This window comes from Pinus tabuliformis, chromosome X (assembly GCF_031772625.1).
Source record: "Pinus tabuliformis cultivar Carrire ecotype Pingquan chromosome X, CPIR1, whole genome shotgun sequence".
Lineage (NCBI taxonomy): Eukaryota > Viridiplantae > Streptophyta > Pinopsida > Pinales > Pinaceae > Pinus > Pinus tabuliformis.
Genome location: NC_142308.1, coordinates 1,603,623,265 through 1,603,635,554, shown reverse-complemented (window position 1 = coordinate 1,603,635,554; position 12,290 = coordinate 1,603,623,265). Strand labels below are relative to the sequence as shown.

General features: G+C 39.1%; 1 protein-coding gene and 1 pseudogene across 3 annotated transcripts in view; both read left to right on the top strand.

Moving 5' to 3' along the window:
* LOC149146170 (uncharacterized) overlaps positions 1-12,290 on the top strand; it is a 71,187-nt gene that overhangs the window by 42,070 nt on the left and 16,827 nt on the right. The gene's annotated exons all lie outside the window — the stretch shown is intronic.
* On the top strand, positions 10,276-11,362 carry LOC149146171 (zinc finger CCCH domain-containing protein 23 pseudogene; annotated as a pseudogene).

The window sequence follows — 12,290 nt, the reverse complement described above, 5'->3', positions numbered from 1 at the left end:
AATTGTTGGCAATCACCACGGATGGAGTAGAGTTGTTTTCATGACCATAGTGAGTCCAGGATTCCATGACTAATTTGTGAAATTCAGCTTCTGCAAGCCAAGTCAAGTTAAATTTGAATGGGGAGTTTGGCTTGTGGTTGGAATTCCTAATATCCAAATATATTGGGGAGTGGTCAGATATACTCCCTGATCCCACCCATTGTCTGATTCTGTCCAGCTTCGCCAACATAGGTGCTTTGATGATGAATCGGTCCAGTCTTCTGGCCAGAGCATCCTCGCTTGTTCTCCTATTCCTCCAAGTCAACAGAATCTTGGCCGAGTCAATGTTCATAAGGTTATTGTAGTCCAACAGGGGTTCAAAATATGCCGTCAAGGGGTCAGTCTGTGCCCTGTTTCCCCAAGATTCAACATGGCCCAAGGAGAAATTTAGGTCTTCTCCTATGATAAATGTTGTCATTATGCCTAAATGATGAATTCATCCTCTTGTCCCAAAAACCTTCCCTATTATGGCAGGGACCATAAATATTTATCAGTCTGAGAGGCACATCAATATTAGTGGTTGTGAAATTAGCCCCCAAATATCCTTCTCCACCCTAAATATTGTCAATCTTGATAGGATTTTTGTTGAAACCCAAATAACATCCCCTAGATCTCCCTCTCACATCCAAAGTATGGAAAATCTAGCCCGGAAGCATGTTCAACAAAATCTTACCTTCTCCACCCCAAATATTGTCAATCTTGATAGTCGTTTTGTTGAAACCCAAAGCACATCCCCCGGATCTCCCTCTCACATCGAAAGTATGGAAAATCCAACCTGGAAGCATGTTCAACAAAATCTTGTTGATGGAGCCCCCATCTCCCAAAGTCTCTTGTAGCAATAATACATCAATCCTAACCGAGCCTAATAGTCTTCTAAGCGACAGTTTCTTGTCCGGGCTGGCTAAACCCCTCCGATTGAAAGATAGGCACTTCATGGCATAACCCGATCAAGGTTTCCTGCTCTAAGAACCCAACCTTCCCTATAAATCTGAAACCCGAAGCCTTTGAATCAAAATCCATGGGTTTTCTCAATCTTCAAATATCTATTTGGGCCACAATATCGAGAGATCTCGAGGATCATTTGCTTTAGGTAGATCTTCTATGGTTGCTTGTTGTCAACTTTTCCTATGGTGTTGGATCATATATGAATCTATGTACTCATTGTGTTCCACTGCTTACTAATCTTGCAAGACTAATTGCATGTAGTTCTAGATTTAACAATCCCACTTTATAATATCAACCAATTAACATGAGCGAGACAAGACAAGAAAGATGGCGGAAAAGGCCTCAAGCTAATGTATTGCTATGTATTTGATCCTAGTATATGAATTTATAATACATCAATTGACCTTCTAGATCTCATTGACGATTCATTAGTGGATCATGAGAACAACTCATCAAGATAAGGATTACAACTCATGGCCTTGAACGTTGTGATTGTCTAGGGACTCATAGTCTAACATGAAATGCATTTCACATGTGGGAAATGAGTTTTGTTTAAATTTTAACACGTTTCGATGTATGTACAATGCGTTTACAAATGAAATTTGTTTGATTTTGCCTTTATTTAATTATTGGGACCCAATTTTTGGTTTTAATGCCTAATCAAAGGTTAACTATGAATTAATGAGACTTATAGAAACCTTTAAAACTGGTAATTTTTCTTTAAAAGAAGGTTTCGCTCTTAGTTTGCACCAAAATGTTGGCATTTAATGCTTGTAACATGATCAAACTTCATATAGAGAAAGTAGAATTTCATATTCCTTTCAAAATTCAACAGACATAAGAGTTTTCATGATTTCAGGATTGGTAGGATTGTAGCATTTTCATTAGATTCTATTATGTAGGAAGTTATGGAATTGATAGTTAATCAAGAGCATTGCTATCATTTTGTTTAGTAGATTGTTGAAGATCCTCTTCGGAACCACAACCCTGTCTTTCTTAGCTTTCCCTTGAGAATTAGGAGTGAATGAGGAGATGGGGGTGAAACTATCCCACTAAACCCAATCTAAAATAACATGCGATAAATTTGATCCCATAAGGAGGATCTACTCATTCCAATGTTATCAGAGCTGGAGCAGTCACAACCCTGTCTTTCTTAGCTTTCCCTTGAGAATTGGGAGTGAATGAGGAGATGGGGGTGAAACTATCCCACTAAATCCAATCTAAAATAACATGCGATAAATTTGATCCCATAAGGAGGATCTACTCATTCCAATGTTATCAGAGCTGGAGCGGTCATCGAATCAGTAGACCTCCTGGATCGGAAGCTGGTCATAACCGAACCAAAAACTGTAAAAAAACTAGACAAAAAATAGTTCAACCAAAAACACATAAAATTTTCAAATTTTATAGGAAAACAAATATATATATTCATGTGCATCCACATGAATCCAAACCATTTAAACACAAATAAGCAAAAGTTCTCATTTATATAGCATGTAATGGTGCACATAACCATAATAGCACTGAGTGCTATCCATCATAAAACGAAAATACATCAGCAAACAAGTGCCACATGACCTCTAGCATCCAAAAAAATCATGCTACGACAAATACCTACATATCGTCAAAATCATTTCTTATATTGGGATCTTTGTCAACAATATCACCCTCTAAGCATTAAAATATGATAGAAAAAGCATAGCATGTCAAGTCAATATGGTGTTTGAGTTTTCTAAATTAAGATAGAAAAAGCATAGCATGTCAAGTCAATATTTTTTTTGAGCGATGGGTACTTTTTTTAGTAGGCTCATGATAGAGGAGTTCGACAACCAATGCCACTAACATCAAGGTGCATAGAGGGCTTGGTGCTCTTGATTTAATACTACTTCCATACCCTCGTACATGACAAAATCCAATGGAGCGTTGCGATCTCCCCAATCCTGAAATCTTGGGAAACTGTTAAGTCGGCTAGATTTTGAGTGAGATCTAAAATTGAACTTTCTCCATATGAAATCCAATGAGGTTAGAACCACTCTCAAACATCTCGAGTCATTTCATGGTAATGTCACTTTTATTTTAAGAATTTAACATTACCATGAATTGCATAACATTAGTAGGGCTATATGGTCAAATACTGTGCTTCCCTTGTCATAAATCATTGCTTTTTTGAAAAAAGATTGTGTTCTGAGGGTCCTTTATGGCAATGTACAAAATTGGTTGGTTCGGTTCTGAACTAGCCAAAAGCGGTTTAGGTCACTGGTCTGAACCTGTTTCATACAAGAACTGGTTGGATCGGCTGGTTCAAAGTGGTTCAGTTTGGTCTTGATAACACTGACTCATTGGAGATGCCCCAACTATTATAGCAATGATTGCTACCAATATCTCACAAATCTAGTTTAAGATTACCCCCTAGAGAGCTTGTCCAACACTTAGATTGTGTCTTCTTGGTGGTAGTTAAGGGTGAGGCGAAAATTTCTTATTTCACGTGACTAGTTGTCTCTCAATGGATCGTTGTAGCAACATTGTGATAACCAAACTATACCTACAAGTTAGTCTATTAAGCATAAATTATAGGCTAAAGCTAAGAAAAGACATAGAAGAATCAATCCAATACATAAGTATTTTGCAAAATGGTTTCTTATTGAATATAATAAAATGATCTCATAGTCAAGAACAATTACTAGAGGAGAGGTTAGCATTTTATAACTTTTTTATCTAATGGCTAGATAATGGCTAGTTTGCCTCCCTTAAAGAATAATATTTACTAGTGATGTACATGTTGGAGACTAAGTAATTTTTAAATAAAATATTACATTAGATTGACTCACAAAACCTTAGGAAGCCCAATGTTCCACTTGCAAAGGATCTAAAAGGTACCAAGATGAAGAATAGTAGCTTTTAGTGCTCCAACATTTTCCGTGATCTTTCCAACAACTATCTCAAACTTGACGACCTTTTTTTAGTTCTCTAATGCCTTGATGAATTTTCCAATTCTTCCACCAAGGTTTGTTGTAACTTGGCCTTATTTCATTTGGGTCTTTTTTTGTTTGACCAAATTATGCCTTGCATTGCCACATCATCATGCCATGCATTAGATCTCTAACGCCCTTGGGAATTTGGAGAAATTGAGATATGGGTTTTGTTTCTCTTGTTTTGTAGGCCAATTTTGACATATTACATGTCAAATTCTGAGAAAATTTGTGTTTGTTATGCCTCATGGAAACCTGCCTTGCCATCTCATCATGCACAAGTTAATGATAATGCCTTCAAGGATTTGGAAAATCTGAAACATGGGTTTTGCTCTTGTTGTTGAGTAGACCACTTTTGAGGTAATGCATGTGAAAATTTTCCCAATGATTGCCCTATTCTGCTTCCTAGAAACTTTTGCCACCTATTTATCAGCTTTGACTAGCCATATCTTGAGAATGCCTTCACCATATGTAAAAATTCCATGTGTCTTATCTAGGATACCCTGTCCAATCGTTAAAGAGTGTCAGTCCAAGAGACTACTTCCTATCTTGGATTTCCAATCCTCAAGGAATATCACTCTTTGCAGTCTGAGACCTTGTTGAATTTTTAACTTTTGGTACCACTTTGTAGTGGGAAAAGTGAACAACCTTAGGAATCATGAAATGTCGCTGACTGTGACATTGGCATGTTTGAGAAACATTTGAAGGATATGACACTAAAGCCAAGGACACCTACAGACTGCATAGATTCATAACTATGTACACCTTGATGCGTGCTGGATTGTCCCATACACTGGTGATTACCCCTACAAAACCAAGCTCCCATAAAACCATGAGCCCTTGAGTAAGTCGACTCAAGGTTCTTCAATCCTATTTAGGAGAAAAGGAACTAGAGATGAATTCAAATGGATAAGACATGGTCAAACCAAAACAACATGACTCAACATGATAGAAGGTCTAAGATACCTTATATTAGGCCTCACATGGTTGTTACATGGCTTTTGACTTGTCACCTTGGGGCTTACAACGTTGTGAGAAAATAATATGATATAGGTACCTTTGTTGAAAAAGAAGTAACAAGCACCAAGCCCTTTAGGTACCTCAATGTTAGTGCTATTGCTTGTTGGACTCTTATGTCGTGGTCTTCGCAAAAATGTACTCTTCACTCAAACCAAAATCATTGATTAGGCATGCTAAGATTTTCAAACATATAATAAAACTTGGATTAGGTAGTTTCGTCAAAACTGGGTGGTGTTGACTGATTGAGGTAGAGGCAAAGGGTGATACTAATGATGAGGGCTCCAATATAAGCGAAGCTAGAACATTGCTTGTCATTGAAATGTTCTTGCTCAATTATTCATAATGATTTCTTTCCAAGTTTCAATATATTGTTGAATGGTGTTGTCATTGATGTCAAAATCAATCTTTGAACGCTTTTAATATATGTCAATGGATTACATTAATTGGAAGTACTTATGGACAAGATGCCCCAAAAGAGAAGAATGAAATCCCGAAGCCAAGAAGTCCCATTCTTTCCCTGCTCTTGTCAAAGCATATGTATGTAGATTTGCACGCTAGAACAACACCATCGTGTAGTCCTCCTCGTGCCGTTTCAACGATAGGTTGCACATCATGTTGTTGCTCTCGGTTGAGGAGATATGCTTAATTGAAGCTAGTGAGCCCCAAATGCATGGCCAACTCACCCAAGTTAGCCTTGGTTGAAATTTTATTTTCAAATTAATATTATGAGCACAGGTGGGCCTTGATCTTGTAATGCAGTTATATGGACATATGCCTAAATTTTAGTGATTGGGTTTGGTCAAAGATCATATTGATAAAATAAAAATTGAAAACTCTTTTTGAAGACATATGTTGGGCACGGTTTACAGGCATGAAACTCGACCCACTCGTTCATGTATATATATATATGTACACATTCGTGGGTTTAAAAGGTGTAAGGTACTCAAAAACTTAATTGCAATAATTCATCTTCTGTTTAGATTTAGGTGATCTGATGACATACAAATGTGTGAGTAATTGTTATGAGGAGATTTGAGTTCGAGAAGCAATCAAGGGATGCTTTGAATTGTGTATCACTCTAGCAAAGTGATGTGATTAAAAGCGAAGTTTGATTGAAAGTGTCGGGTAAGAAAAATGTTATCAGTCTGAGTGCGCAAATGGTTGAGAAACTGAAGTTAACGATGTGAATATGGTATGGAGTTTGTGCGCATTCAAAAGAAAACAATCCTTTTCCTATCAATATGATAGCCAGGTGATTTTTGGAGGATTGAGCTTTGTTGTGAGTTGGATTGAAAGTTTGAAAGCATTGTGTGTTTCTTGTGAAAAAAACTTGTGCATGCGTTCTGAATTCTACAGTTGTATGTTGGATGTCAGCCTTTTGTTCTTGCACAATAACATCGGTATATTCAAAGAATCGTTACAATGTGTACCAAGTCCTAGCGAGTATAAAGTTTGGTTCTAGCATAATCTCATGTAGGCTTGTGAAAGATTGATTACTATGTATACATTGAACAATGCTTCTTCACATTGAGCATAAAGGCACAAAGCCCCCGTCGCACATGATGATGTATAGTTTTCCTTTAATGCAATTGACCTAATGATTTCATTGCTCGAAATTTGAGGATCAAAGAGAAGGCCATCAATGTACGCACTGCGAATAGAAGGACCTTCTACATTAGAGACACTGAAGGGATAGTAACACTGAGAATTTGGTCAAGCAATTCTTTACGAATTGCCAAGGGTGCGACGAAAGGAGGGCACCTTCTTTGCTGAAGGATCTGCTCTCACCTGGAAGTTCAATGCATTAAATTAGAAGAAAGAAGGGGCACTCATCATTGCTCCCACCCTCGATCGTAGCCAGAACAAAAGAGGAAGTGTCAGCCAATAGAACTAGAGTAGCTAGAACCCTAGCGGACACTCAATTACCAAAAAACTATTGAAAGCAAAATACATAAATTTGGACAATGACTCTGTAACATATGTCCATGGTCTTGATTGGTGTGGTCAAGTTTTGGTTCAACTTATGTGGAATGCTACTATGAGCCATGTAAGCAAACTGTTAGCTTTGGTTTTGTTTTTGTATATAATGTGGCTCAGGGATCCGAATTGTCACTAGATCTAAAGGATGCATTTTTTACATGCATTGTATTTTGTGTTGTATGAAATGAAGAAGTAAACAATATCACGTAGCAAAATCTCTGAGACATTCGTGGATAGTTAGGACCCTTGGTGCTCAGTTGGCACATATGTTGACTGGTCAAATCATGTTTTGGTGGCGTGGTGCTTAGCTGAAACTCATGCAGAATGCTCGTCTCATGTTTTGGTGGCATGGATTGCTGCAGTGCTTGCAATGTTTAAGTGGCACACATGCCAACCGAAAATATCTCTGAAAATATAGTGAACCAAGATCTGAAATTTTTACACGAAGTTCACCAAGATTACAGCTCCATGTGATAAAAATTTCAGCCTCTGAAGCCTTGTTGAAAAATTAGTTATAGCGAAAATGCCAAGATGACCTGTTTGAAGTAGCGAAACCCTAGAATCCCAAGCTCTAATACGAATGTTATGTAACCATCTCACAAAATAGAAGAGATAGATCTACGACTTCAAAATTAGCTTCTTCGAGGGGGAAACCTCCTTTGCATTACACAAATGAACAATTCTTTGATAATTCAAATAACAAAACCTCCTTCCTATATGTAAGAGTCTAAGGGGTCACAATATAATCATAACCGACATAACAATAATAATGTAAGGGCACAACAATAAGAATAGTGGGCTTCTATGGGGCATAATAATAACAATATGGGGACTACATGGGCATAACAATAACAATAAGGGGGCTACATTGACAATAACAATGAGGGAATAGACTAGTATTATAGGGACTTAACAGATAGTGCACATGGTCCTCAAGCTAATAGAGGTCAAATGCAGCATACTTTAGATGACCATTGCAAGAAAGAATTGAGAGAAATTGCTTGTGATTACATATGTAGTTGGTCGTATGATGCTGATATCCCCTTCAATGCTTCTCGTTCACCATATTATGAACCTATGTTTTATGCCATATTTGCTGCTGGAAAGGGCTTCAAAGGCCGTACTATGCATAAGATAAGGGGATTTCTTTTGCAAAAAGAGGTTTTGTCCATTGATGAATATTTGAAAGATTTCAAAAGCTCATGGGAAAAATTAGGATGTACCATCATAAAATCAGTTGATGCATCTGATAGAGTGAAAGATGCACACTTGTTGTTTTAGCTTTTGGATGAGGTAGCTAATGTTGTTCAAATCATCACAGATAATGGCTCTAACTATGTTCTTGTTGGTAAAATGTTAGAGGAAAAACACAAAACCATCTTTTGGACCCCATGTACCCCATGTGTTGCACATTGCATAGACCTCATGCTCGAAGATATTGGTAAAATAGACTGGATCAAGATCACTGTAGAGCATGCCAAAAGCATAACAAAATATATCTAAAATCACTCATGGATTTTGAACTTGATGAGGAAGCACACAGGGGGCAAGGATATTGTTAGGCTTGCCATCACTAGATTTGCAATTCATTTTTGACATTGCAATCTATGCTTTCCCAACATAGCAACTTGCAAAGGGTGTTTTCCAGTCATGAATGGAATGAATTTCATTGGTCTTGCAAACATGATGGCAAAGATGTGAGAAAGAAAGTTAATGAAGAAATATTTTGGAAAAAGGCAACAAAGATTGTGAAAGTTGTTGAGCCGCTGGTTAAGGTGTTGCGGTTGGTGGATGGGGAAAGATTGGCTGTGGGCTTCATGTATGAGGCTATGGATCAAGAAAAGGAGCAAATAATGGTAGCATACAAGGATAGAGTGGCTAAGTATGGGCCCATTTGGGAAATCATTGATCAAAGATGGAACAATCAACTCCATCGCCCTATACATGCATCTATGTTTTTTTTTGAACCCAAGATATCATTATAAAGCTCTGGAGGTAGAAACTTTTACTGGGGAGGTTAGAGATGGATTGATTGACTGCATTAACTGCATGGTCCCTAAGGAGAGTGACCAGTTGGAGATATACCGAAAGATCACTTGTTTCAGCAGAGCCACAGGAACCTTTGGTAAGAACCTAGCAAGGATTGCAAGGGAAGCAGATGAGGCAGGTAAACAAACAATTTCAATTTTAAATTCTTATTTTGTTAAATTGTTTATATATTGAAAGTTGGATATAATTTGTTGAGCTAACTCATTACACAACTATGTTTTTTGCACATTTGGTAGCCATTGTCCTCAATTGCAAAAGATTGCAATCCGTATTTTGAGTCAAACTTGTAGTGCCACTGGGTGTGAGCGCAATTGCTCTATCTTTGAGAGGATTCACATAAAGAAGATAAACCGTTTGGAACAAAACGGTTAGATGATCTAGTTTATGTCCAATACAACCTCCGGCTAAGACGCAAGCAATTGTTGAACAAAAGACTTGATACAAGTTCCATTGTGTTGGAAGATATTGATCCAACATCAGGTTGAGTAGTGGAGAGTCATCCAACAGAGTTTGATTTTGATGAGGATATTGGTCTTGATTTGGATTTACAGATGGAGGCATTAGTTGAACATAGTGTTCAGCTAAATGCAGATCCACTAGTACCATGCCTAGCCCCAAGTCCCTCCAGTTGCAGGCACTTCCTCTACTTAGCGACGACACAAGTGCATAGCTCATCTATCTCAGCGTGCAACTGCTGCACCTACTAGTGCTACTACTTTTACAGTGGCAGTTGGAGATCGTGATGAGGAGGAGCCATGGGTTTCCCCATTTGCCTTTGATTTAGAGTCTGAGCCAAATGACGTTGGCTTCTCTAGCAGTAGCCAATAATGACTAGTGACTAGTGATGTTTTACTTTTGCTGTAGAGGGCATTTAGAACCTCCTTGGTTATGTGTTTTTGTTTTGATATCTATATATTACATGTATTGGACATTGCACTGTGTTCCATTTTGATATAATGGATATATTCATGAGCCTACTTTGATCATATGTTGTCTTCTCCCTATATTCTAATGCTTTGTGTTTGGAAACATGAATGAAAATCTTTAAAATTATGTTTTTCAATAAAAAAATAAATATTTAATGTGTTTTTTACAAAGACAGAGTCCCTGAAATCAACTAGGCCGAGTTGATACTGAATCAGAGTCGCAGTCAAAGTCGACCCTCGACTAGTTAGGAGTCTGAGTTGGAGTTTTAAAACATGGAAATAAACTTTAAAGTTTAGGTACCTTAAGGAGCTCCAACTTCGCAAATAACCTGTAGATGTCTTGGGACATGCGGTGGTTTGTGATGAAGGCTTTTGTGCAGAAAGATGCGCGGGGCGAGATGCGCGGCATTCGTCTTAATAACGCATTTGTGGGCTCTAGTTCGCCTCCGCTGGAGGATGTGTTTTGTGCCCTGCAGAAGTATTTGCCTTCTAATAATGAAGATGAAGAGTCTTTGCCTGCTGTGGATGCTTATTCCTGCGACGAATTCAGAATGTATGAATTTAAGGTCCGGCGCTGTATGAGAGGACGGAGCCATGACTGGACTGAGTGCCCCTTCGCTCACCCTGGTGAGAAGGCAAGAAGACGCGATCCTCGACGCTTTCATTATTCTGGAACTGCTTGCCTGGACTTCAGAAAAGGAACCTGCCGCCGCGGGGATGCTTGCGAGTTTGCTCACGACGTTTTCGAGTGCTGGCTTCATCTTGCTCGATATCGGACCCAACCTTGTAAAGATGGACGGAGCTGTAAGCGCAGAGTTTGTTTCTTTGCTCATACTCCGCAGCAACTCTGCCTGTTGCCAGGGCTTTCATCTCCCAGCAACAATCCAAGAAGTAGTACGACGCTTCATGTTGCTTCTGTCGTAAATTCGAGTTCCCCCGGCAGATCTTTGATATCTTCCCGGACTTCGACGTTGGTGGGGCATTCCCAGTCACCTTCGCCTCTGTCTCCACCACTGTCTCATCAGAAAGCGAATGTTGCAGAACATTCCGAGCAAAAGGAATCTGCCTTTTACACCTTTATGACTAAAAGGTCCTCAAATCATGCCTCGTCTTTTGCCTCGTACATTGACTCTGGTGCATCACGTCATTTCTCTCACAGACGTGACTGGTTTACTGACTTCTCATCTTTTAGTGATTCCGTGGTATTCGGTGGAGGTGAAGAATACACAGTGGTTGACAGAGGTACAGTTCAGATCCAGTGTGATGGGTGCACACTCATCTTCCTGAATGTGTACCATGTTCCTGGTATGGAAATTAATCTGCTGTCCGTTAGCCAGATTATGAGGAACTCTCCTCAGCTTGATGTCGTGTTCAGTGCGCATAAGTGTTACATTATTGACAGGGAAACTCGTCTTACGATTGTTGTTGGCCTAGAAGATCATGGCCTATACAGGCTTCTTGACATTGGTGATTCTCCTGAGGTGGCTCTAGTAGCTCGTGTTTCTCCCATCAGTGCTCTGTGGCATCAGAGATATGGGCATCTAAACATTCAGTATCTCCCTTAGCTATTTCGGGAGGGACTTGTGTCAGGGTTACCTGATATTCAGACTCAGCATTTGGGCGTGTGCGGCGCCTGTCAAGCTGGCAAGCAACACTCGTTCTTCATTCAAGGATGGAGAATCTTGGCGTGCATCTAAGGTACTCCAGTTAATTCATGCTGATATTTGTGGTCCTATGAATACATCTTCAGTTACTGGTTGCAAATATTTTTTGCTTATTGTAGATGATTTCAGTAGAAAGATGTGGGTGTACTTTCTAAAACGTAAATCTGATGTGTTTAGTATCTTTCAGAAGTTTAAGTCCTTAGTTGAAAAAGAGTCTGGCTGTAATATCATAACTCTTAGGACAGATAATGGGGGGGAATTTTGTTCTTCTGCTTTCTCCAACTTCTGTGATACCCATGGCATCAAACGCCAGTTAACTACACCCTACACTCCTCAGCAGAACAATGTTGTCGAACGTCGCAACTGTACGGTTGTTGAAATGGCTCGTTCCATGTTGCAACACAAGTGTTTCGAACAAATTTTGGGCTGAAGCAGTGTTTATTGCTGTCTATCTTCTTAATCGATAACCTACTCATGGTGTTAAGGGGAAGACTCCAGAAGAGGTTTGGTCTGGCCGTAAGCCTAAGATCAGTCACCTCAAAGTGTTTAGCTCGGTTGCATATGTTTGGATTCCAGCTGCTAAGCGCTCTAAGTTGGATTTTGAAAGCCAGAAACTCATGATGACAGGGTACAGTGATCACCACAAGGCCTATAGGCTGATAGATATAGACACTGATCATCTTATCTTCAGTCGGGAC